General features: G+C 46.2%; 2 long non-coding RNA genes across 3 annotated transcripts in view; one reads left to right on the top strand and one right to left on the bottom strand.

The window, feature by feature from the left end:
- The window catches only part of LOC106558648, a 29,146-nt gene extending 12,420 nt beyond the window's left edge, over positions 1-16,726 (bottom strand). The window contains exons 1-4 of one of the 2 annotated variants that reach the window (XR_005357406.1): positions 16,629-16,726; positions 4,202-4,331; positions 2,324-2,540; positions 574-855 (exon numbers count right to left, since the gene is read on the bottom strand). This is a non-coding gene — a long non-coding RNA (uncharacterized LOC106558648). Of the gene's footprint in view, positions 1-472; positions 856-2,323; positions 2,541-4,201; positions 4,332-16,628 lie in introns of both variants that reach the window. The other variant, XR_005357405.1, reaches the window with a different exon arrangement.
- Positions 13,103-16,955, top strand: LOC111095325. Its single transcript, XR_005357407.1, has 3 exons — positions 13,103-13,548; positions 16,072-16,252; positions 16,591-16,955. It is a non-coding gene; the product is annotated as an uncharacterized LOC111095325 (long non-coding RNA).
- The last annotated feature ends 7,487 nt before the right edge of the window (positions 16,956-24,442 follow it).

Genomic DNA, 24,442 nt, shown 5'->3' on the forward strand with positions numbered 1-24,442 from the left:
AGTATTTAACATCTATCAGGGAAAACATACAAAGCAATTAAAAGAACGCTTACTTTGTCCCCCCAAGTGTTAAAACAAAGCTCTAGGTTTCTCTTTCTTTTTAAGAAAATCCTCACCTCTGTGGAGGAACTGACAAGTGTGCATAATTGGCCTATGGTGCCTTCATGGGATGGCCAGGTCCTAACATTGCATGAAGACTGAAGATAATGAGTAGGTTTAAGATTTCTTTCCAGTGCTTTCCATCCAAAATGAAAAGGCTCCCTCCTCAGCTGTTGTTTCCTTCAGATGTTTATCCCCAGGTCACCACGGATGTAGTTGGCGATTCATTAGGTGGCTGCTGTTACCGGGCCCACTTCCCTTTCAGCCTCTCCCTCTCTTTCCCTGCCCACCCCTTCCCCCAGCCTGTGGCCTTGTGGTCTTCCAGAGGCCAGCAAACACCCCTGTTCTCTCTCTTGGTTTTGCTTTTAATTACCTTCTCTGGGCTCTGGCTTGCTCTGTTTTTGAAAAGCCTCACGGAATTGCCTGTGAAATATAAATACTGTCACCCCACAGGAACACAAACCCCAGGGAAACCTGTCTGGTGGAGCGGCACGGCGTCAGCGCTGCGGTGGGCGGCAGGCGAGAAGACAGGCCTTCATTCTCCGGTCATCAATCCGCAGTTGGAACACACAGAGCTCTTGCCAGAAAGTCCTCGCCTCCAGGAGTTGCCCAAACAGAACGTCACATTTTCAAGGGTTCGATGAATCAGAAACCCTGTGCAGACGTACTCAGGAACACACCTCTCTTCTGATTGTTGACAGCGTTCATTGATTCATTCGGAAAGCATTTTTGGATGACCCCGTGCCAGGGACTGTGCTGGAACACAATAGTGCCTATTAATTTTTGCAATCTCTGTTTAGACTTTAATTCCTCTAGAGAGCATTCTCAACGTCTACGACTGCGTCAGGTATGCTCTGTGTTTCCCTGGCACCCCGAGTTTAATCATAAGATAGCGCCAATTATTTTTGCGATTGACTTCTTTTTGTAAAAGTCACGATAAGTTAAGCTTCAGGTGCAAATAAACTCCCAAATTTCCATAGCTTAACAAAGCCATATTTCTCACTTAAATCACCATCCAGTGTGAACCAGGTGACCCTATAGTCATGCTCTTATCTAAGGACCCATCAAGGGATCCAGGCTGCTTCTACCTTCAACTCTTTTATTCAGAATCCTTTGCTTTGAGCTAAAGAAATGCATAGAAGAAACAGAGGAGGGTCTTGGGGTAGGGGGAATCAAGACCAGAGAGATGCCCCACTCATTTGTAACTGCCTCAAAAGAGTTAAGAATTGGCTAGAATTAGTGACATTGACACCATCCAAATTGAGGATGGGAAATGTGGAGGAACATATGGATATTTAGTGAGAAATATCACACTCTGCCCCCTAGATGCAAAATTAAATTATGAACTCTTTGAGGAGAGAGATTGATTATGTGAGAATGTTTGAGCACGACGGCATGTTTGTACCTGGTAGGAATTAACCAACAGGCACAGAAAAATCCAAGAAGAGTTATGTGCAAGCTCATTATTAATAAGAGTTCGAAATTTTTCCCTGACACAAGAACAACATTAAAAATCACTTTGATTGCTAACATGCCATTTGCAAGAAACAAATGCAAGATGTAAGTTTTAAAAAAGACAAGTATACACAAAGGAAGAAAACCAGTAAGGGTGTGGGAGCGTAAAAGAATTCCTTTACTTTGGAGAACTATATGGCAATTTCTCACAGAGTTATACATCTACCTATGACTTAGCAATTCCACCCCAGGTATTTACCCCAGAGAAAGAAAGGCATCCACCCCCACAAAGAGGACTGCGCAATTTTCTTAGGAATTCTTAAGAGATTTGCTCATAATAGGCAAAAACTGGAAACAGCCCAAATGTCTCGAAATGCACTGTAATATAATCATAGAATATTGCACGCCATAAAATCAAATGAAATGCTGCTTGTGCAAGAACGTGGAAGAACCCCCAACACAGCATGTTGAAGACGAGCCAGACACAAAAGAGTACAGACTGTACAACCCAATTTACATGATGTCTACAAACAGGCGAAACTAATGATAGAAATCCCAAAGCACTTACCTTGGTGGCAAGTGAAATTTCTATTGTAAAGGTCATAAAAAAAGATGTCTAAGGTAGTGAAAGCGACCTGCACCTTGTTCGGGGTGCGCACAGGTTTATACAACTGTCAAAACTTCTCAAGTTGAACACTTAGGATGCATGAATTTTATTCTGTGTAAATAATACATCATTATGACACCAAGGAGAGAAACCTTTCAGTACCTAGGAGTGCATGTTCAGAGGTGTGCAAAACTGCTCAAAAATACTTGTCAAGCAGAGGCATCTGGATGGCTCAGTCGGCTCTTGATTTTGGCTCAGGTCATGATCTTGGGCTCGTGGGATCCAGCACCGAGTTGGGGTTCTCGCTCAGCAAAGCATCTGCTTAAGATTCTCTTCCTCTCCCTCTGCCCTTCCCCTCACTTGCATGTGTTCTCTCTCTCTCAAAAAAAAAAAAAAAACTTGTCAAACTTTTCTGAGAACCCCTAATGAAGATATACATCATATCCATGGAGAGGACGTCTCAATCTCACAAAAGTAACAATTCTCGCCAAAAAATTCTACATATCCTATGAAATTGCACTCAAAGTCTCAGCACCCGTTTGTGCGATCTTTCTCTCGAGCTCCACACATATACACAATGTCACCTGGAGGTCGAATAGTTATGCCAAACTCAGAAAATAAATCAACAAATTCCTGACCTCCCACCCAAACTGCTCTGCATATGATCCCCCACCCTAGTTGCTCCATCCTTGCAATTGTTCAAGTAAAAATACTTGAAGTCAAAATACTTCGATACTCTTCTTTCTTTAAATCCCCAAATCCCAACCAGAAGGCTCTATTTTCTCAGCCACTTGCGCTGCTACCACAGTGACGTGAGACACCACCATTTCTTTCTGAGTCGCTAGCAGTGGCCTTACAACAGGTTACGTTGAGCAACTTGCTTAACTGCTGTTAAAAAACAATCCCCAAATACGAGTGACCTAACACGATGAAAGTTGATGTTTAGCTCATGAAAAGCTCAAAGCAGATGCCCCTGAGCTGGTGGTTCTCCCAGGAGATACTCTCCCCCCAGCTGTACCATAGAAACCCCAGGCCTCTTCCTTCTGACGGCGCTACAATTTCTAGGATTTTGGGGCCTCCAGAGGAAGTGACATAATCGCCTGTGGCGACTGCATTGGACAGAGCCCAGCACATGGCAAAGTCAGCTGAAAGGGATCCCGGGAAACGCAGAAGAACACACCGAACAGAGCGCCTGCCACAAAGGCCTTCCCACCCGTGTGTTGGTCTCTCTACACCTATTCTCCACCCGGGAGCAGAACTAACCTCCTGACCGTGAATTAGATCATGTCACTTCTCCGTTTATAATCTTACAGAACAGCCTATTTTACTCAGACTTTAGGCCAAAGATCCTAAAAGTTCCCCGGGGATCCGCAATTCCGGAAAACCCACGTTGGCGCTCTCATCCCATTTTCTACTCCGCTCTGTGGCTCCGCTCTAGTCCAGCCACACGGGATTCCTGTAGCGCGTCCGGGATGCCGGGCACGCTCCCGGCTAAGGGCTTTGGTCTGTCCGGGCCCTTTGCCTGGGAGACGCTCCCGGATAACTGCACGGATACCCCCTCGTCTTTTTCAAGTCTTTGCTCATTTGCCCTCATGTTAATGAGGCCAACCCTGAACATTCCATCTACTGAGGCTACAACATGCCCCCTGCCTTCCTGGAACTCCCAACCCGTATTCCTTTTCTGGCGTCCCCAACTCCTATTCTCCCTTTATATATACATTTTTTTAATTTATTTTTTTTATTAATAATAAATTTATTTTTATTGGTGTTCAATTTACCAACATACAGAATAACACCCAGTGCTCATCCCATCAAGTGCCCCCCTCAGTGCCTGTCACCCATTCACCCCACCCCCTCTCTCCTCCCCTTCCACCACCCCTAGTTCGTGTATTTTTTAATAAACAATTCTCACTACCACCTAATTTAATATGTACAATTATTATTACCCCCATTTTACAGGTGAGAAACCGAGGCACAGAGAAATTCAATCATGTGCAAAGTTACTTTCTGAACAAACATCTGAGAAGTAGCGCAGCTCACATTCAAATTCTGTTAGTCTGGCTTCAGGGTCCGTGTGAACAACCCCTCAACTCATCTCTCAATATCCCTCGAGCTGTTCTAATCCATACTTCAATCTCTTGAATTAGGTGCTATTAGTAGATACGTTTATCTGATAGATGAGGAAACGGAGGCAAAGTTAGAGAAACTTTCCCAATGCTGCACAATGAGATATAGGGTCAGGTTTGATTGAGACATTTTGTCCCTAAAACTTCACTCCTAAGTCCAATGTCTATTATTCTGACAATTCTACTGCATGAAATCACCTCTGGATAGAAATAATAAATCTCCTCTTTATTGTCATAAAAAAAAATCACAAGGTTTGCTTCAGGGCTGATTTTTTAAAGTGCTGCACGTACCATGTTCCTGAGTGAATGCCCAACCACATGATATTGTACCACGTACTCCCCAACCATTTAATTACTTCGTGTTCATAAAGCCCAAACTGCCCGCCCCAAATCCTGTGGTCTTTCCTCTCCGTGTGGTAAGCTCTCAGTCAATTAGATGTTCATATCCCTTTAATTCAATGTTTTTATCGACTTGAACTATTTCCCAACTGAGCGCACCCAAGTACCACTGAGGACTGACATCTGAACAGGTTTACGTGAATTTCCGTCCAGGTTTCAATCAGTCTAGTTTCTACGTCTGTGGTCCTTGGAGTCATTTGGTACCTACAGTGTGAGAACAATGACTTGAGTCCATCAGTGGATCCCAGGGTCCACCCACCAACAGTGACACTCAAGGACTTGTCGAGAAAAGTGGGGACACTGGTTGTACTCCTGATTGCTGCTTCTCAAAAGGATATTCTGACTAGGATCTTCTTCTTACAGCTGCTAGGAAAGGTATCTAGACATCAAAGCAAATATCCAACCACTTAAACTTCCTACAGATTTGTGGTTGGACCCAGTCTACATGTGCCCTTGGGTTAACAATGGGTCTTCTATCATTTACTTGCTTTGAGTAGAAAGAGATCTAAATTGCTTCAGCCCTGAGAGAGAGCCTGTGTTGATGGATCATCGAGGTAGTTGCCCAGGGATTCTGTGGGCGGCCAGGCCAAGGATGACTGTTTGTATGAAACCCCCGGAGTGCACTACTTGCCCACCTGGCCTCTTGATGTAGTCGTCTCTTACTCTCTGTGTGGCTGCTTCTCTGCTTGAGAAATACCTTTGTCTAACTCTATGTGATTCCATAAATGATGTTGCCCCACATGCTGATGCACAAAGGTGAGCCTCTAACACACACTGCTGGTCCGAAGGGCTGGACATTGGGGCCGAAACATAGGGATGAGCCTGTCACCCAAGCAGCATTCGAAGAGGAAAGACTAGATGAGCAGCAGAAAGGCATTACACGATGTACATCACTTGCCCGTTGCTGCATAACACATTACTCCAAAACCTCGAAGCATAAACAGTTCACACCTCAGAGCTGCTGTATGTCAGGGATTGGGCACGGCCTCGTTGGCTCACCCAGCTCAGGGTCCCTTAAAAGACTGGAATCAATTGTCAGACAGGGACTCATTTATCTCAAGTCTCGCTGAAAGAATATATGCTTCCAAGCTCTCTCATTGGTTGTTGGCAGGGTTTGGTTCTCGGGGACTCTTGGACCAGGAACTCAGTTCCACACTGGCAGCTGGTCAGAGACCACCTTCAGTTTCTTGCCACGTTGACCTCTCCATATGGAAGCTGGCTTCCCTGGAGTGAACAAGTCAGAAGTCAAGAAAGGTAGTACCAGCCAGAAAGAGAGTGGGGGTAGAACAAAAGCCATCGCCTCTTATAACTAGTCTCGAAAGTAACAGCCCATTACCTTTGGCATACTCAGTGCATTTAAAGCAAGTCACTAGGTCCAGGCCATGCTCCAGAGGAGGGGATTATACCAAGGGATGATGACCAGGAGACAGACATTCCCCGGATTCATTTTGGAAGGCTGGCTACCGCAACCATGTGTCCATATATTTGTACCCCACGCTGATGCTAATTCGCTTTGGGCAAACAAAAGTATCCTCCCCTCCCACAGATCAGAGGCAACCCTGATGCAGCCATGTCAAGAAAAAAAAAAAGTGCCCCCTCCTTAGAGAATCCATCCTTGAGCCATGGCTTGACCCGCAGAGACAGTCCTAGAGCAGGACACACACTATAACACTGAAAGTAGCAAGTCTGTGTACGCTTCTGCCTCATTTAGTGTCCGAGTCAATTCTATGTCAAGGAATGCTACCTTGGAGGTGAGTAGCAGCCTGTCCTGTTGGAGAAGCGTGAAGGTTTTGGAAGAGAACACAGTTAATGTAACATCATTCATTAAAGAAGATACTGCCAAGGAACTGCTCTGAAACTGAATCGCTAGCTTTAAAGCCCCAAGCAAATGTAAGGAAATGTCTAGTCTGGTGAATCCAAACAACATATCCCACCCAATAGCCCTTCATCGGAACACCCAATAAATGGCCGCAGACCCCCATGCCACTTTTATTCAGCCAAGTTTTATTAAGCACCACTTTTGTACCGGGTACTTTCCAGCATATGAAGTCATCGTGCCAAATAAAAGTAATAGTGTCAGAGGTGGGTTAGCCTTTCACACAAGGGCTGTATAATCGGACATCTATGTGGACTCAAATGTTCCTACATTTCTCTTACTCCAAACTGTCTCCCTGAAACCCGCAAAGGAGGAGAGCTAACTCAAGGCCTACAACGTGCCGTATGCTATGCTATGTCGTTTGTCTATCTCGTTGAGCTAGTGAACAAGAAAATATAGATACACTAAGAGGCCACGTTTCTGGAGCCACCGTCCTCCATGTAGTGCTTAATGCCCAAGATGCTTTCGTGTTTTAGCTCCATCTCAACACAAGGCTCCTTTCTGGCTGCTTAGAGGAAAAAGGGATTGAAGAATTGTGCCATGTGTTTCACTGCCTGAGCTGGAAGTGATCTGTGTCATTTAGGCTTACAACCCACTGTCCAAAATTATTCCTATGGCTTAACCAGGCTCCAAAAGGGCTGAGAGGTGTGGTCTTCTGTGGCCCAGGAGGGTACGGTAAGCCCTAATAACACCACTACCACGTCCACATTCTCGCTCCCCAAAGATGCTGCTAGGTCTCGAAAGGTGTAGTTTTCCGAGACGATCCAGCAAAGCCTGGATGAGAATCTCTGTCAGTCTGGCTCCAAAACACATGCTTTGTTTTGTTTTGCTTTCCGCCACAGCATCCTACCACTGGGTGGAACCATTCTTTTGGGAATTATCTTGCTAAGATATTAATTTCCAAATGACATGCAATAAACAGGGCACTGTTTAAAGCCTCAAACGCAACCCTATCCTAAGGGAACGAGCTCTCTCCTATATCTGAGCATCTCTCACCTGGACTTTACCTCTCTTGTGTCACTTCACATCCTCCACCCACCCACAGACCATCTGAAAATGCTGTGTGTAGCTCTAAAGCTCTATCCACACACAGCTGTTACTTGAGAGAGCTCTGGTTTTCCATCCTCCCTTTAAACAGCATCTACTTTCAGAGACTTCAACGTCATCCTATGTCATTAATAGTCATGGAAAGAACGCTTATTTCATCTTCCATTCATCCCTGTGCTCCCCCATCGACACCTCTAGGTAGCACCTGGAGGAGGAAGACAGCATCTGAGAAGGGAGGAACCTGGCTCTTGCAGCATCTAATGTCTTCCCTGAGAAGCCATGACACTGCGGACCTAACTTGCTTTCTGTCTCTGACCGACCTTGCGTATCTGACTTAGGAAACAAAGAAACAAACAAAATCTTACTACAAAGATACAGGAGCCTCATTAAGCAAGAAAAGGATGGAGTTGTCAGAGCAGAGATTTGCTAACATGTTGTGCTAGTCACAAAGGTGTGTTAGCAATGCCTGTGGTCACAAAATTTCCAGTCTCCTACGGGAGGTAAAACATGTGAAAAATTATAGCTCAGAAAGGAAGCTGTGTCGTGAGGGAAGCCCAAGAAAATACATGTAAATGTGCAGAGAAGAAAGAGACCGTGTCCTGTTGAGATAATCAGTGAGGGCCTCATGAGGGAAGAGGCATTTGATAATAACAACTGTAATGGCAGTGATACAAGTAAAATCAGGTTAACATCAATTGAACACGTATCTCATACCAGGCATTTTCCTGAGCGCTTTACATTGATTAACTCATTTAGACCTTAAAATAATTCTAGGAGATATTCATGCATTTGCCAAATATTTATTGAGCCCTTACTCCATGGTAGGCAGAGGTCTGAGTTACAGCCAAGAGCTAGATGCAAAGCAAGTGATGCTTACTCCCTTGAAGGTTCCCTGCTGCTGAGGGCTATCGCCATAATCTCCACTTTCCAGGAAACTGAGGTCTGAGGGAGTTAAATACGCTGCCAAAGGTCACAGGCATTTTTAGTATCCAAGTCAGGATTTGATTGCACAGACCATGCTTGACCACTTCGCTCTTCCAACATGAGCGATAGGGAGATAATAATTAAAATAACAATAACGTCAACGAACATTTAGCATTTAACATTTAGGTGGGCATTTAGCGAATGACAAGTGCGATGCAACTTTGAATGGGTTATTTCATTTATTCCTCAAAACAATCCTATTCCAATTACTCAAAACAATCTTACGCCAATAACTGGAACAAGATCATGACTTAGCAAGATCCTGGGCTCTATCATCAGACCATCGTATTTTAAATTCTAGCATTTCTTAGTATTTAACCAGTTGTGTTGCCTCTTCTTCAATTTCTTCATCTACAAATGGGATGACACAACTAGCCAGCACCAAAGAGAACTGAGGTTGTGCACCAGTGTTTTTATTTGTCTCTGCCTCCTGTATTTTAAGTGTCTTGGAGAGAGGGGCATCTCGGGACTCACTGTGTCCTGCTGCCTGACAACCTGCAACTCCTCAGTAAATACTGATTAATGAGTTAAAGATTGGTAGTAAACCAGACTTTGATCTTGTTGAATGATTTTCAAGAATCAATCATATGGCATGAGCTGTGTGATTTCAAGAACTTCAGCATTCCGGAAATCATTCCAGAAACCACCACATACTGGAAAAGTCATCCTTCGTCAACACAGGAAACTCACTGTGAGCCAAGGTAAGCACCGGTGGCTGCATAGAAGGCTCTGGATACCCAAAGGTGACAACTGTGTAGTGCAGGCCAAAGGCAGACAACTTTATCTCATTCCCTGTTAACCTTGAGTCTGGGCCCAGTTACAAGAAATTGGATCAGAAGGTAACTTGAAGATGTACAAGGTTTTCTGGCACAAGAAAAGGCACCTTGCAGCAGAAATCCAACAACCAGAAGTTGCATTTGTGGGTGACAATGCAAGCCATATCCTGATGTTCTAGACACATTATTAAGTCCTCTGTAATTACAGGAATCTACTGCTAAGAGTTGCAGCGAGGCCATTTTCAAAGTTGGCATGAAACCGAGAAATGAAGAACTCAAGCTCCATCCATTTTCTGTTTCTACTAATGAATACTCCTTTTCTTCCAAAGTCTCCTGAGTGACTCTCTTGACAATACAGGTAATTAATGGACCATTCTTCTTGATTCAGATACTGTTGAAAATGTAAGGGGACTTGATAATTGAATCTGCATCCAAACTTTCCCATTATCTAAGTGACTAATAAATGTACATTAAATTAATAACAATTTTTTTTTCTAGGAACTTCTTCACAGCTAATTGATAATGCTCATTCAACAAAAGAGAAAAATGGAGGTGGAGAAGTCTTGCCAAATAAGACTGGAGCAGAAATTTCCCTTGATTCTTTTTAAAATGAGATTTGAAATTGGACTTCATTAAAGTCAGCAAGGCTTAGGTCCATCATTAGGCTCTCAAACAGTCAGAATTAAATAATTAAACAGCACAAGTTGATTCGGAGGATTGCTTTAAAAATTTTTTAATGACTGCAGCCTAAGTTTTGTTTTGTTTTTTTTTTTTCTAACTTTGAGATAAAGACTTAGGATAGGGTAACTCTCAGCATCAATAATAACAATACTATCCAACGCTTCTGATGTTATTCAATTTTAAAAAGATCTTCAGTATCAACCATCTCTAGGACACCCCGACAACAGAGATTAAAATGGTTGGCTCCAATTTTTGGAGCAGGTACTAAAAATAAGAGTCTAGATGTCACAAATGTTGGAGCCGTATAGAAACATAACCTCTTCTGGAACTGGTCCTACTGAATGTTGGGTAGTTTTCTCTCCCTCTCTCAAAGAACCTTTATACTGACTCCCAGAATAACACCTGATTTAGAAGATGCTATAGAGTCCGAATTCCACAAATATAAAGTTATTCCTGAGAAATCCAGCGGCATCTTATTGCATTCAAGTCAACGTGCAATATTCAGAAAGATTACCATAGATTTGGCAATTGTTCAAGCTAAACTATACCAAGTATTGCACTAATTATTTGAGAAGAAGAGGATGACACAAGATGAACAAGAAATGATTGCTCATAAACAAACTGTCAGTTGCTATTTCACGTGTTCTCACTGTGGTGCAGGCAACATATTGGTCAAACAAAGAAGTAGCTGAGAAAAATCTTTCTGAGAGTGTTTTAGCAGGAATCACACAGGATCTGCTTCAGGTCTGTTTCCCAGGAGAAAAGAAAAAAAAAAAAAAAGACATGGTGTTTTGGGAGAACAGCAATTTATTTGATTGGTGGCTCAAAATGTCCGTATTCAAGGATTTAGAGATTGTGGCAAAATAAGAAAGAAGCGTTCTGAGAACCTCGACAGGAATGAGAAGAGCAACTTTTCTTAAACACTAGTGGATTAGAGTGGGGTGAAACTGGAGGCCACAGAATTGGGTGTGACTACAATTGGTAAGACACAGGTTAGATGGCCACAGAGAGTGGTCAAAGGAGAAGAGGACAACGGTGGTAACTCCGATGCTCCCTCCGTGTTTTATCGGCGATGACTTTAAGGTAGAAAATAGAGGGAGCCAGTAAAGAGAGCAGATGCACTGTTTAGCTTGGAAATTTGTGGCTTCTGTGGCACATTTCTGGGGAGGTGTCTAGGAAGCAGTTGAGGATGTGCAGGAAGGACTCAGAAGAGCGTCTGGGATATGGTGTTAGGAGTCATCAATATTTAATTGATTTGTGAACCAAAGCAAGTGTTAGACGTTTAAAGCAACGTGTTACATTAAAGCAAACTTTTAGTGTGGATTCCGGTCTACTGCAACCCAAACTTGCAGGGTCTGTTTGTTATTCACTGGAAAAAGAATGAGAATGCTGGGTAGTAGGCAAAGACAAGTCAGAAGACAGATTTCAGTTCCCCCTGAGACTCCAAGATTTACAGAGTAGAACATGGTAGATCACTTAGCTCCCCTGTGGCTCTGTCTATGATGTGCCAAGGAAATCATCTGATCATGGAAAATGTTCAGTCTAGCCAGTTGTTGGGCATCATTTAGATAAAAGCTAAAAGGTACATGAGTGAATCTCAACTTGGAAAATTTCTAAACTCAATCATTTTTTTTTATTAGAAATCATTACCTTTGCCCAGTTCCCTCTGCCCGAAATTCCCTACAATTTATTTATCTCCCAGACAAAACCAGATTATCTGTAAGTTCCAGGCTCACCTGGGGGGCTCAGTCCATTAAGCGTCTGACTCTTGATCTCAGCTCAGATCATGATCTTAGGGTCATGAGATCAAGCCCCGAGTTGGACTCCACACTGGGCATGAATCCCACTTAAGATTCCTTCCCTCTCCCTCTCCCTCCGCTCCTCCTCTCCCTCAAAAATGAATGAATGAATGAATGAATGAACAATCTTTAGGTTCCAGATGGAGATCCATGCCCTCCATAAGGTCTTTTCCAGCTGTCTTCACCAACACTCAAGTTAAAATAAACCCCTATTTTTCAGAGCTGTAATGCTTCAAAACTATCTCCGTTCAGGACTGTAATGCAGCCTGCTGTTACTAGGTGGGCTCACGTCTTTTCTCCATTTGCTCTGTGTCCCCCTTTAAGGTAAATCTTATTTATCTCTAATTCCCCACTCTACCCCTTTTGCCTGGTACCTCATACAGTGAATCCTGTTGAATGCATGACGATTAACTTGTGACTAAACAGGTGAATATATGCATTATGAAATGTATGAAGGCAAGAATGAAAGAACAATGCATGCATAAATGAATAAATAAATGAAGATCCACACTGGCAATCTATACCAGGCCCCTTACGTTGGTTCACCTCGTTTGTTGAAATTTGCTCTTTGGGAAAGCTTCAGGATTCTGAAGTATTGCACGTGGGATTTTAAACAATTAGGACTCACATTTGGTGCAGGGAAGCTCCACTTATTTTCCTGGATCCACGTAGAGACAGCCATTGAATCTCTGGTTAGAAAACTAAGGAGCAGGTCATCTTGTGCAAGTTTTAGATGAAGAAATGGGGAAAAAAATTGTTTAGTAGGTAATAATTTTCGTTCAGAACATCACATTGAAAGTGGAAAGGCCAAAACCCGGGGAAAATGTCAGGCACTGGCAAAAGATATTATGAAGGCTGATTATGTAAACCTTGTCTTGTTTGAAGGGTAAAGACTGTAATCCTCATATCAAGTTCAAATTTCCTGTTTAAATATTGTTAGTTTGAATGTTAATCTGAGTTCCATGTTTGATTGCAGGGATCAGGGCTGCAAATATTGATTACCACGAAATGAAAGCAGAAATTCATTTCTGAAAAGGAAGCTGAGGAGTGCATTTATATGAACCCAAGTAATAAATAATACCTTGGGATTCTGACTCACTCCCAAACCAGAGTGTAATCATTTCCTCTTTCACCGTACTTCCTCAGCCTCCTTTCAGGGGACTGAATGCACATCCCATATCTGGGCACATTTACAAAAGCTAAAACAAACAATCCAAGTAACCAAACACCATGGCAACAGAACCAAACTTGACACCACGAACTCACAACAATAAAGCTCCACAGATTTCAGAGCCACCGTCGGATCCCTGGCTTCGTCCCCCCATTACAAAGCCCCACTCTCTCAATGAACTACAGGGAGTCACCGCTTCATGCCACGACTCCTAATAATTGCCAAACCCAAGCTGTGATGGACAGCAAGGGGAAAAGCTCACGACAGAGCATCCCCAGCTGAGCAAAACCTGCTACCCTGGACACAGTTTGCTTCTGAGAACAATCAGAAAGACCAGGTTATGGCTGGGAGACACAATTTTGCAGAGAGTTAATGAGCTAAACACTTCATGGTGTGGGAGATGCCAGTCGATGCCACGGTGCGAGAGTTGCTGACTGTAACGTTATTCTTCCTTCGACAAATATCCAGACGCTGGGTCTGTGGATTCACCGTGCATTTCTACGCGATCTGGTTGTGTCATTTATATTTGTATGTAGACTTTTTCTTTTTTTTTTAATTTTTATTTATTTATGATAGTCACACACAGAGAGAGAGAGAGGCAGAGACATAGGCAGAGGGAGAAGCAGCACCGGGAGCCCAATGTGGGATTCGATCTCGGGTCTCCAGGATCGCGCCCTGGGCCAAGGGCAGGCACCAAACCGCTGCGCCACCCAGGGATCCCCGTAGACTTTTTCATATGTGATTGATGCACCAAACTTGAGAGAAGGGAGGGAGCGAAGGCAGAAAGCTTGATGGGGGTCAATGGATAAATAATTTCATGTGAACCCAAAACAGAATCCAGGTCAAAAGTATAGTGAAACTTGTCTTGAGGCAGTCAAGTGCCTTAAATTCTCCTCCGCTTTGTCTGTATATAAAGACCCCAGATGTTTCAGAGACACAACAGGAGGGCACAAGTGAGCTTAACATTGTCCATTTCAACATGTCCCAAGCGCCAGTACGTAGCTGGGTAAAGGCCGTGACAAAGTTCTCACCACACCAAGGAAAAGAAATAGACAATAAAGAGGATAAAATGAGGTTTTCAGGAACTAAATGATTCATCTTAATTCTGAAATTATGTCCTCTGTATTTTACTAGTCTTAAAATAGCATGATGGTGGGGCAAAAACATCATAGTTTTGTTTGGCTTTAGCTTTGTTTTTGTTTTTTTTTCTGTTCATAAAATTCAAAGGAAAATAGAAACTTTCTAACAAATTTAATCAAAAACATATATCATTGTATGAAGTAAAAATGGAGAAAAGTATGGAGAATAATGTAATAAATGTTTATATTTCTCAAACCTCTAATTAATGATCAGCCGTGTATCATTTGGTATAGTTCTGTGTTTTCACATAATTAAGCAACTCAGATAAAGCCAGAGTCCCCCTGACCTCCAGTCTCAGGAGCCTGCAACTCTAGGTAGTAGAAGCAAGGACCAGACGTCTGTCCCCGTGGTCCCCTCCACTACCCCAAGGGGCTCCTCGGAATCGCAGAAGCCATTGGACGAGCACTAAATGATGCTCCAAAGAAATGCCTTACATGTGGGTGCTGGGAGGGAATACAAAGGGCCTGAACAGGAGGTGAAAATAAGAAACAAAACTGAGCATTTACATCATAAGTTGTCGTCTCTGCTCCATTAGGGTCTTACAGCTCCCAAATCTTTGACAGAGCAGCTAACCCGCAAGAGACAAATTTTCACATTCCTTCGAAACTGTAAATGTCACACATAATCTTGCTATTGGAACAGTGTATATAACACACTTAAAACACTCTTGGAATCTAGTCTCCACTACTCAACAGCGTACATGACTTTGGGTGAATTAATGATCATTTTTAAGCCTCAACCTCCTCATCTTTAGGATGAGAATTATAATACCTACCAACAAAATGAAATTTATTGTTGAAGGATTAAGTGATATCACCTAAGTAAAGCCTTTAGCACGGTGCTAATTATTATTACCGATTATTGCTGTTACCATGGGTTTTTCTTCTGCGGAGGCTACATGCTCACCCTGAAGGTTCTGAGTCTGTTACGCCCTCCAACTGCTGGGTTCTTCTCCCCAGCTGCCATCAAGGCTCCCTGACACACACCAGTCGCCGGGAATCTTTCCTAAACCCTCAACACAGAGCGTTTATTTTCTTAGGTGAAAATCTTATAACCCAAATGGATGTAATTTGCATAGATGGTGGGTGGCTCCCTGGATTGAGATCCACTTGGGAGGTCAAGGCCTAAGCAACTTCACGTAGCACGCAAGAGATAAATACATGCGAACCCGATGTGCAAGCTGCCATATAGGAAAGAATGAGGGATCCCTGGGTGGCGCAGTGGTTTGGCGCCTGCCTTTGGCCCAGGGCGCGATCCTGGAGACCCGGGATCGAGCCCCACGTCGGGCTCCCGGTGCATGGAGCCTGCTTCTCCCTCTGCCTGTGTCTCTGCCTCTCTCTCTCTCTCTCTGTGACTATCATAAATAAATGAAAAAGAAATTTAAAAAAAAAGAAAGAATGAGAAAATCCCTGAAAGCATTTCACGATACGGGTCAAATAAATGGTATGAGAACTGTGGTTTGGTTTCAACAGATATTAAGAGTCTGGAATGACTGAAAAATCCTGCAGTGAGGAGCCCAATGCTGGCCCTTAGGGATGAGTAGAATTTGGTTTGGCTGAGATGAGGACGGTTACATGAGTAAAATCAATGAGTAAAGGACTTGGAGGAACCCGGAGAAACGAGGGTAGTACAAAGTGATTACAAACGAATCTCGATTTTACGTAGTCAGATTGAGGCCAGGAAGTGGGAATATCAAAGTTCCCAACCACCCGGTACTTCTGGGAAGGTGCCATTTGGCGGAAATTTTCTCAGCTCTGCTCTGAGAAGTATTTCACGCCCACCTTTATTAGTTCCCCTCAGGGCAATCCTAGTATTCCTTCTTTTTCAACTTTTTAACTTGAGGATTTGTTGGGGGATTTTCCCCCAAAACTTGGCTTCTCATGATTGTTTTGCTTTTCTCTTTCCTGTTAGTCTCTAACCCGCCCACCACCCTCTCCGAACGTGACGCTCCCTTGTACCGGTTGAACTCGGCCCCGTATGAGGCCCCTTCCTCTCTCTCGGGACGCAGACAAGACAAAAACGGTCTCCGCCGCCATCAAACCTGTCCCCAGGCCTGTGTGAGAACCTGCACCTGCCCAGCCGCGAAATGGAGGTTCTAAGCTCTGGGTAGAGGGGAGCCACCGAAGGCTGTGCGGGGGGGCGGGGGGGGAGGTGGTGTCGGAGCAGTTACTGATCTTGTCGTGTCGGGGGGGGGGGGTGTCCCACCCTCGAAGGTGGAGGCCATCCGAGGAAAGCCGAAGGGTTGCAAGCATCACTGACCAGGTCGATAGAAACTCAGCTTGGCCACGGCGAGGCCCGAACCGCCTCTGTGTGTCATCCCCTGTGTGTACCAGTCCCCAGTCACCAGCCTGCTCTCTCCCTTTTGGAATAACAAATGTTTTCTGCATTAATCGGTCTCTCACATTCCTGTAAGGTGCGGTTCTCCCACAGGTGTTACCTTGGAGCCAGTTTAACATAACGTCCCTCACCTGTCGCAGCTGCCCCACCGCACAGCCCGCTCGCCTGCACTCCCGGCTCGACCCAGAGAGAGAGCGGAGGCCTCATACCCGGGACACGAACTCCTCCAAGGCACCAGAAATTACTCATCCAGCCCCTGGTTAAATATTTCTGGGTAGTTTCTCAGAAATCACATGTGAGATATGCAATTTGTAAAAAGTCTTCTTGTGTTGAGGCCAAGTCTTCTAACCGTTGTCCGCCGGCCCTAATCTTATTTTTCAGAATTAACCGAATAACCCTTACTCGGAAGCAGACGTTGAGTAAGGATTTTTGTGCTGGTGATTTATGACGGCGATGCTCCCGGGGAACTTGTCGGGGGAGGAGGAGGGCACCAGTAAAGGTGCAGGGATGGGCGAAGTCCCTGGGAGGGGAGCCGGGCCCTCTGCAAGGGAGAGCTCCGGAGCACAAATCACCCCCCCACCCCTGCCCTGCTTGGGCCAAGGGGGGCTCCACGGCCTTACATGGCCTTGCACCGACACAAACTACTAAGTCAACTACCCTCGACTACTGACGTTGACTCTGAGGCCCTACCCGTCCCCTGCCCGTGTCCTTGTGCATCTGTGGGCACTGCAGCTCCGCAGCCTGGGAGAGTCCTCGGAGGGGGGATTTCGGGTGTGAGCCGTTGCAAAGCCCAGAACACGGGGGCCAGGAGCCGAGACCACAGGGCTGGTAAAGGGAGCCGAGCAATCAGAGGCCCAGGGCCCGCTACCGCCTCCTTTCTGGCGAGAGCCCATCAGGCAGCTGGACGCAGGCCGCCAAGCCTCCTTGTCCTTCCACTAAACCCTCCTGGTTCCCTGAACCCCAAGTTTGTACCCAAATCTTCTGAGAACTGAGTAATCCTGAGTCGTTACTGCTCTAGCATCTTTCGAGGAAAGTGGATTGTTAGGAAGGTTGGCCTAGCTGGGGATGGACACGGCGGCAAAGGGTAAGAGGGTTGGACAGTCATGTCTGCAATTCTTCTTTTTTTTCTTTACATTTTTTTAATTTAATTAAATTTGCCAACATATAGTGTAACACCCAGTGCTCATCCCATCCCGTGCCCCCCTCAGTGCCCGTCACCCAGTCACCCCAACCCCTCGCCCACCTCCCCTTCCACTACCCCTTGTTCCTTTCCCAGAGTTAGGAGTCTCTCATGGTTTGTCTCCCTCTAATTTTTCCCACTCACTTCCCCTCCTTTCCCCTATGATCCCTTTTCACTATTTCTTATATTCCCCGTATGAGTGAGACCATATGATGATCGTCCTCCTCCGATTGACTTTAACGTCAACTGTAAACAGAAACGATGGTGACAAAGGGCTTTCAGAGACGCCCACCGGCCAGTCGGGCCCCTCCCGGGAAGAGCCGGGCCCCGTGCCGGCTCCATGTGAAGACCCAAGCTTTCGGCTACCGTGGGCTTTGACTTGGCCACGTTTATAAAAACAGTAACTTGGAGCTCGAGGAGATTTTGACACCAAAAATTGTCTGAATGTTAGAGGCTGAAAAGTGCATTTCTAGCCTTTGGAAAGGTCACCCTTCCTGTTTTCAGGTTTATGAGCCGCAATGTTTATGGTGGCTCAGTTTCAACTCTGGTTTCCTTCGCCTGCAGGGCATTTCTGTGCAAATGTCACTTTGTCCAGCCAGCTCACGGCAAGCTCGGCTTAAGGAGGGTTTATATGCAGTTGTCAGAGGCTCCGTTCCCAAGGGCAAGGGTTGGTTTGGGTTTTTTTTTTTTTCCCTCCTGTATTTTAATTGATCTTCTTCATTTAGTGCTGTTTGCAGAAGGATCTGTTGTCATTAAAAAGAAAGAGGGTCCCTAAAACGCCAACAAAACCAGAACAAACCAACCAGCAAATATAAAATAGTATCACAACCCTTATGCCTGCACTAGGCTTGAAGGTTGATAATTAATCACATTCCCCAAACTGGAGTTTGAAGTTTGGTGATTAATCATATCCTTGCCTCGTCGTGTTTACAAACGATCAGAAAGAGAACAAGGGGTCATGGGCAGAGAGCAGGGTATTTGCTTCTGCAGAAGAGGGTGACATGAGCGTGGCCTGAACCCACAGACAGCGGGCGGCCGGATGCACCTTCCCTGCTGTGCTCAACAGAGCAACAGGACTGCGTGTGGCCTCTTCTGCAGGGACAGCCCAGTCACCAAAGCACAGTGGTTTGCAGGGGGCGGGGACCGGGCAGGGGAAGAGAGGGAAACAGAAACAGGAGCCAGGACACTCGGGGTTGAGCCCTGCTGGTCTGTGACCTTAGACGAGCTGCTTATTCCCAGCCCTGGGCTCTTCATCCTAAAACGGGTGCTCTGAGGATTCCATGAGACGACGGGCATAAGGTCAGGACGTGGCACCGGTCCCGGCGCCCAGAGTATCCCATGGCGAGAACCTCCCGTCACCGAGGATATGACTGTATTCCTCCCTTCAAGCCACAGACCCTTAGGATGAGGACCTTCTGTAAGGTCTCCTGCTGTAAGGCCCGATGCATCCAAAAGTCTTCCTTGGCATTCGGGGCCCTACACAGAGGATCAGACACAGACACAGATGGTGGCCTCAGTCCTAGGGCTGCCCCGGAGAAACCTTTCTGACATCACTGGTCCACGCACCCTTTAATGAGTTCGTGTGTCCTACCAAAGCACAGGACCGAGCACGGGGAAGAGCTGGGTGTGGAATGAGGTTTTCCACAGAAACGGCGGTTGCAGGACGCGGAGTGGGGAGGGAGGCCGGGAGGTCGTGCTTTCTCCGTCTCATTTGCTAACGTCGTTGATGTGGCAAAGCGTCCAGTTCCCAAGAGCCAATAAGCGAAGAAAACCTGAGGACCCGAGAGCACCGTACGTTGGCAGGACCCGCCCGCACACAGGGTCCCGCGCTTCCACGTGCTCTTCAAACGAACACAGTGGCTCGCTGCTTGGGATGCGCCTTATGGCAGAGGCGTCAAACCCCTAGGTCGTGCCTCACCAAGCGCTCAGCAAGGAAAGGGGCGCTTCTTTCACCTCTCCTGAAGCTAGTAAAGCAGCCAGAGGGGAACCACCCAAAATGACCCCGGTGCATGACTCCTGAAGAAGCTACTTGTGAATTATTATTATTTTTTTAATTTATTCATGAGAGAGAGAGAGAGAGAGGCAGAGACACAGGCAGGGGGGGAAGCAGGCTCCATACAAGGAGCCCGACCCGGGACTCGATCCCGGGTCTCCAGGGTCAGGTCCTGGGCTGAAGGCGGCGCCAAACTGCTGAGCCCCCCCGGGCTGCCCTTACTTGTGAATTATTAATGGTTGGGCAGCAACAAAATCTTCGGGACAGAGACGGAACATGAAATACGAAGGTCTCTACTCAGAAAGAGTCATTGCACTCTGCAAAGATCATATTTAAATACATTTTTTTAAACATTTAGCTCCTACTTAACAGGCACAGATACCCATTCCATCACGGCAGATGTAGATGCATTAAATTATAGCCTCTTTTTTTTTTCTATTATGGTTTCTATGATTAACCAGAGCAGAGGTAATGTGGAAATATTGGGATTGCAGTAATTGAGAGACCAACAATTAGCACTAATAAAATTTGTAGAGCATCATATCCTTATAAACTTCAAAAGAACTGTATTTCACGAGAGTTCATCTACATATCAGGTTTGCACATTTAGTAGTACAATCAGTGTGGTCACCTCCTACAGCGGCTTACTTCGTGTACTGGGTAGCCGTGGGGTGACTTAATCACAAGTCAGACTTGTGGAAATGCTAGTAATTATTTTGCTCATTTATCTACTCATTAATTATAGAAATATTTATTGAGGGGCACCTGGGGGGCTCAGTGGTTGAGCGTCTGCCTTCCACTCAGGGCGTGATCCCGGGGTCCCGGGATCGAGTCCCGCATTGGGGTCCCTGCAAGGAGCCTGCTTCTCGCTCTCCCTGTGTCTCTGCCCCTCTCTGTGTGTCTCATGAATAAGTAAATTTTTCAAATCTTTTTAAAAAAATAGGCAGCCCAGGTGGCTCAGCGGTTTAGGCCGCCTTCAGTCCAGGGCCTGATCCTGGAGACCTGGAATCGAGTCCCACGTCGGGCTCCCTGCGTGGACCCTGCTTCTCCCTCTGCCTGTGTCTCTGCTTCTCTCTCTGTGTCTCTCATGAACAAATAAATAAAATCTTTACAAAAAAAAATCTTTACAAAAGTAAATATTTATCGAGCGCCTGCAATGTGTCAACTGTGTGAGCAAAAGGCGCGGTGAACACAGAGGATCACCCGCGTGCACGGTTTACGAGCTGGGGGTAAGCACAGCTTTGGCTCCGTTTGTGACTCTCACGATTGTGATAAACCGAACCCGCACTCTGCGTTGTGTATGACAGGAATTCAATCTGCATTCAGATACCATTAATTTGGGTTTTACTAACATCCCATAATAAAAGCAATTATCTTGCTTCCGAACTCCCCACACATTTTAGGCAGACCATGAGAGATGCCACCATCGCTCGAAATATAAAACCAGCAAGAGTCCCTGCTCCCACTCGTCAGACACCCCCTTCCTGCCAAGCAATGCTTGGCCTACTTTCATACGTTCAACCCTCACAGTCGTAAGAGGTAGGGACCATGCTCGTCCCCATTTTTTGATGAGAAAACCATGACCCAGAGCGGATTCAGTAACTCGCTGAGACCACTCTCCTGGCAAGAAGCAGAGAAGGGACTGGAACAATGATGCACAGTCTAGACTCAGAAGTCACGGCTTTGAACGCGGCGAGGCGCCGACTGTGCGGTGGGCGATGCCCTCTTGGCATCCCGTGGCCCTCCCACGTTAGCGATCCTCGGAAGACGCCCCGGGGCTGTATAAAACCACAGCTTTTGGTGACGGTTACTGTGTGCAGTTTCCCGTGGAATGGGAAGTGTTTGGAGTCCCGACCCGAAGGCCAAGTGGACTAAATGTATTGCTCATCGCTATGTAGACGATGTGGCGGCCCTTCTTCGTCCTGAGAGCAAACTACGATTCTTAATAAAAATAAAGAATTAGGGATAAATCGTTTTCCTGTGGAAACTACCACTTGTTGAGAAAAACACCCGTTTCCATCATGCTCGTCGATAGCAGCCCCTCGACGTTAAGACACGACTAAGACGGATAATACGGCGTGGAACGTTTCTAGCCCAAGAAAACCTACTAAGAGAAAAGGAGCCTGGAGATTGGAGCTTCGCCGCAGACCCGGGCCACGGGAATCCGGATACCTGCACGAGGCCACCCGCAAGCCTTTGGAACTTGGAGATTTGGCCCCGCGACTTGATTTTCTGACCTTGAGAAAACGAGTCACTAAGTCGTTACAGGCCTCAGTTTACCCGTAAATCGGGATGCTCTGCACACAACTAACGACACGGAAGGATGATTGAGAAAGTAAAAAGACGAAGGGCGTGACAGGGCTGTGTGCACGCTGCACGGACGTCTCAGCTTAATTCCATGCACAGACATTTGCTGAGGACTTTCTATGGGACAGGGATTGTGGTGAGCCCGGAGGTTACGGGATCAGTGGGATCTACTCCAAACCCTTCAAGGATCATTACACCAGCATGTTAGTTTTAAGTCATGTTTACGGCACAAGAGCGTTGCATTTTGTGTGTAAAATATACAATTTACAGTACAGTTGGACCCTTTGTTTCATAAATATTTACTGTGAGTGTATGTTCATTTTCTAGGACATAAGGCACAATTTTACACTTTTAAATTATTGTTCTGGCTTTGTGTTTTTATGACATACTAATCACCATTTCTGTGATTTATTTGTTGACAAATCCTTGGTTGAAAATATAAGTGTCAATTATAATATTGTTTCCATAAGAAGCACATTCCACTTTATAACATGTGTTTTAGGAATACATTATGGTCTAACTTGGAGGCTATATTTTAAGCTCATTTTTCAAATCAACACAGTAAGAGCCTAAAAAATGGATATTTTCTCAAATAAACCAAAATATCTAAATGAAATATGGGAGAGCACTAAATAGTCTTCTTAATTCCATAGATCTGGGCTTTGAGGTTTATTTATAATGATCAAATATATATTTTCCCCTTTTCTCCAAGTGACAAATTCTCCATTAGTTATTCATGAATTATCATTCATTTAATAAGCTTTTAGTGCATAGTCATTATTTTCTGTGCCATGAGGATGTGAACAATGACAAAAATACCAGGGTAATGAATGGGACGGCCCCAGCCCTGACAATCTCCCAGAAATAAACGCTCCCTGGGCCGGGATGCAGGATCATGGACGGCACATCTGAAAAAACGAGGAGCCTCCTGTCCGTCAGAGCTAAGCACACCGGCCCTACAAGGCCAGCCCCGGACAACACATTTAAGTAGAAAAATGAAACTCCCCATTGGTTTGAGCCATTTTTTGGAAAGTTCCTGTTCTTCATAGCTGGATGCAATTCCCAACACATAAAGATCTCTGACTCATGTGGAGCCCCAAAAATGGGGGGTCTCCCCCCGCCCATCTGGGCATTAGCATAGGTAGAAAGGGGCTCAGGTGAGAGGAGATCAGAAGCTGGGGAATGTCACACAGAGCACTGGAGACTTTGCAGGGAAATGTGGGAGGAGGCCTAGGACCTGCCGTGGAGCACGGATGGAGGAAAACACCTGAGGCCGGAGTACTGGCAGGAGCACCTGGGGCCGGAGCACTGGCAGGAGCACTGGGGCAGGAGCACTGGCAGGAGCACCTGGGGCCGGAGCACTGGCAGGAGCACTGGGGCAGGAGCACTGGCAGGAGCACCTGGGGCCGGAGTACTGGCAGGAGCACTGGGGCCGGAGCACTGGCAGGAGCACCTGCGGCAGGAGTACTGGCAGGAGCACCTGGGGCCGGAGCACTGGCAGGAGCACCTGGGCCTGGAGTACTGGCAGGAACACTGGGGCCGGAGCACTGGCAGGAGCACTGGGGCCGGAGCACTGGCAGGAGCACCTGCGGCAGGAGTACTGGCAGGAGCACCTGGGGCCGGAGCACTGGCAGGAGCACCTGGGCCTGGAGTACTGGCAGGAGCACTGGGGCCGGAGCACTGGCAGGAACACTGGGGCCGGAGCACTGGCAGGAGCACCTGGGGCAGGAGTACTGGCAGGAGCACCTAGGGCCAGAGCACTGGCAGGAGCACCTGGGACAGGAGTACTGGCAGGAGCACTGGGACAGGAGCACTGGGGCCGGAGCACTGGCAGGAGCAAAGACGTGGCAGTCCTGAGAGAACATGGCCCAGTGGGGAGCCCGAAGGGCCCGGTGTGGCTGGGATGCAGGGAATCAGGGCGGCATCGCCTCCAGATCACCTGAAATGCCCTGCCAGGGGCTCCACCCACCAGGCCCACAGACGCCGCGTGGTTCAACGCAGTTTGCTAAATCGCACCGTGTCCCCCGGACTGGCACCGATGGCCTCGTTAGGGTCCTTCTCCGGGATTAGAGCAAACTGCACATGGTGGAAAAGTGACAGCTTGGGACCGTGGCTACTGGAAAAGCTTGTTAGGGAACGGCCCGTGTGCCACCCAACCAAGCCAACGCAGAGCTGCCCCTGCCGTGGGCGAGCCTTTCCGGAACGTCCACAATGCTGCACTTCAGTGTCTCCAGACAAGCAATTTGCTGCTTTTCCAAATATGATATAAACCAAATTCCCGTGGTCATTCCCTGGGGAGAGAGTCACAAGCACGCAGGTCTCCGCTGCAGCAACAGGCCGCATGACTGTCTGGAAATGGGGCCCTTGCACTGTTCTGTTATGCTGCTTTCCCTGTGTTTGACTTTCACTTTGTGATTTCCGTCCTTCTCCTTCAAATAAAACAAAATACAGCAAACAGCTCTTGA

The sequence above is a fragment of the Canis lupus genome, chromosome 3 (genome assembly GCF_011100685.1).
Source record: "Canis lupus familiaris isolate Mischka breed German Shepherd chromosome 3, alternate assembly UU_Cfam_GSD_1.0, whole genome shotgun sequence".
Taxonomy (NCBI): domain Eukaryota; kingdom Metazoa; phylum Chordata; class Mammalia; order Carnivora; family Canidae; genus Canis; species Canis lupus.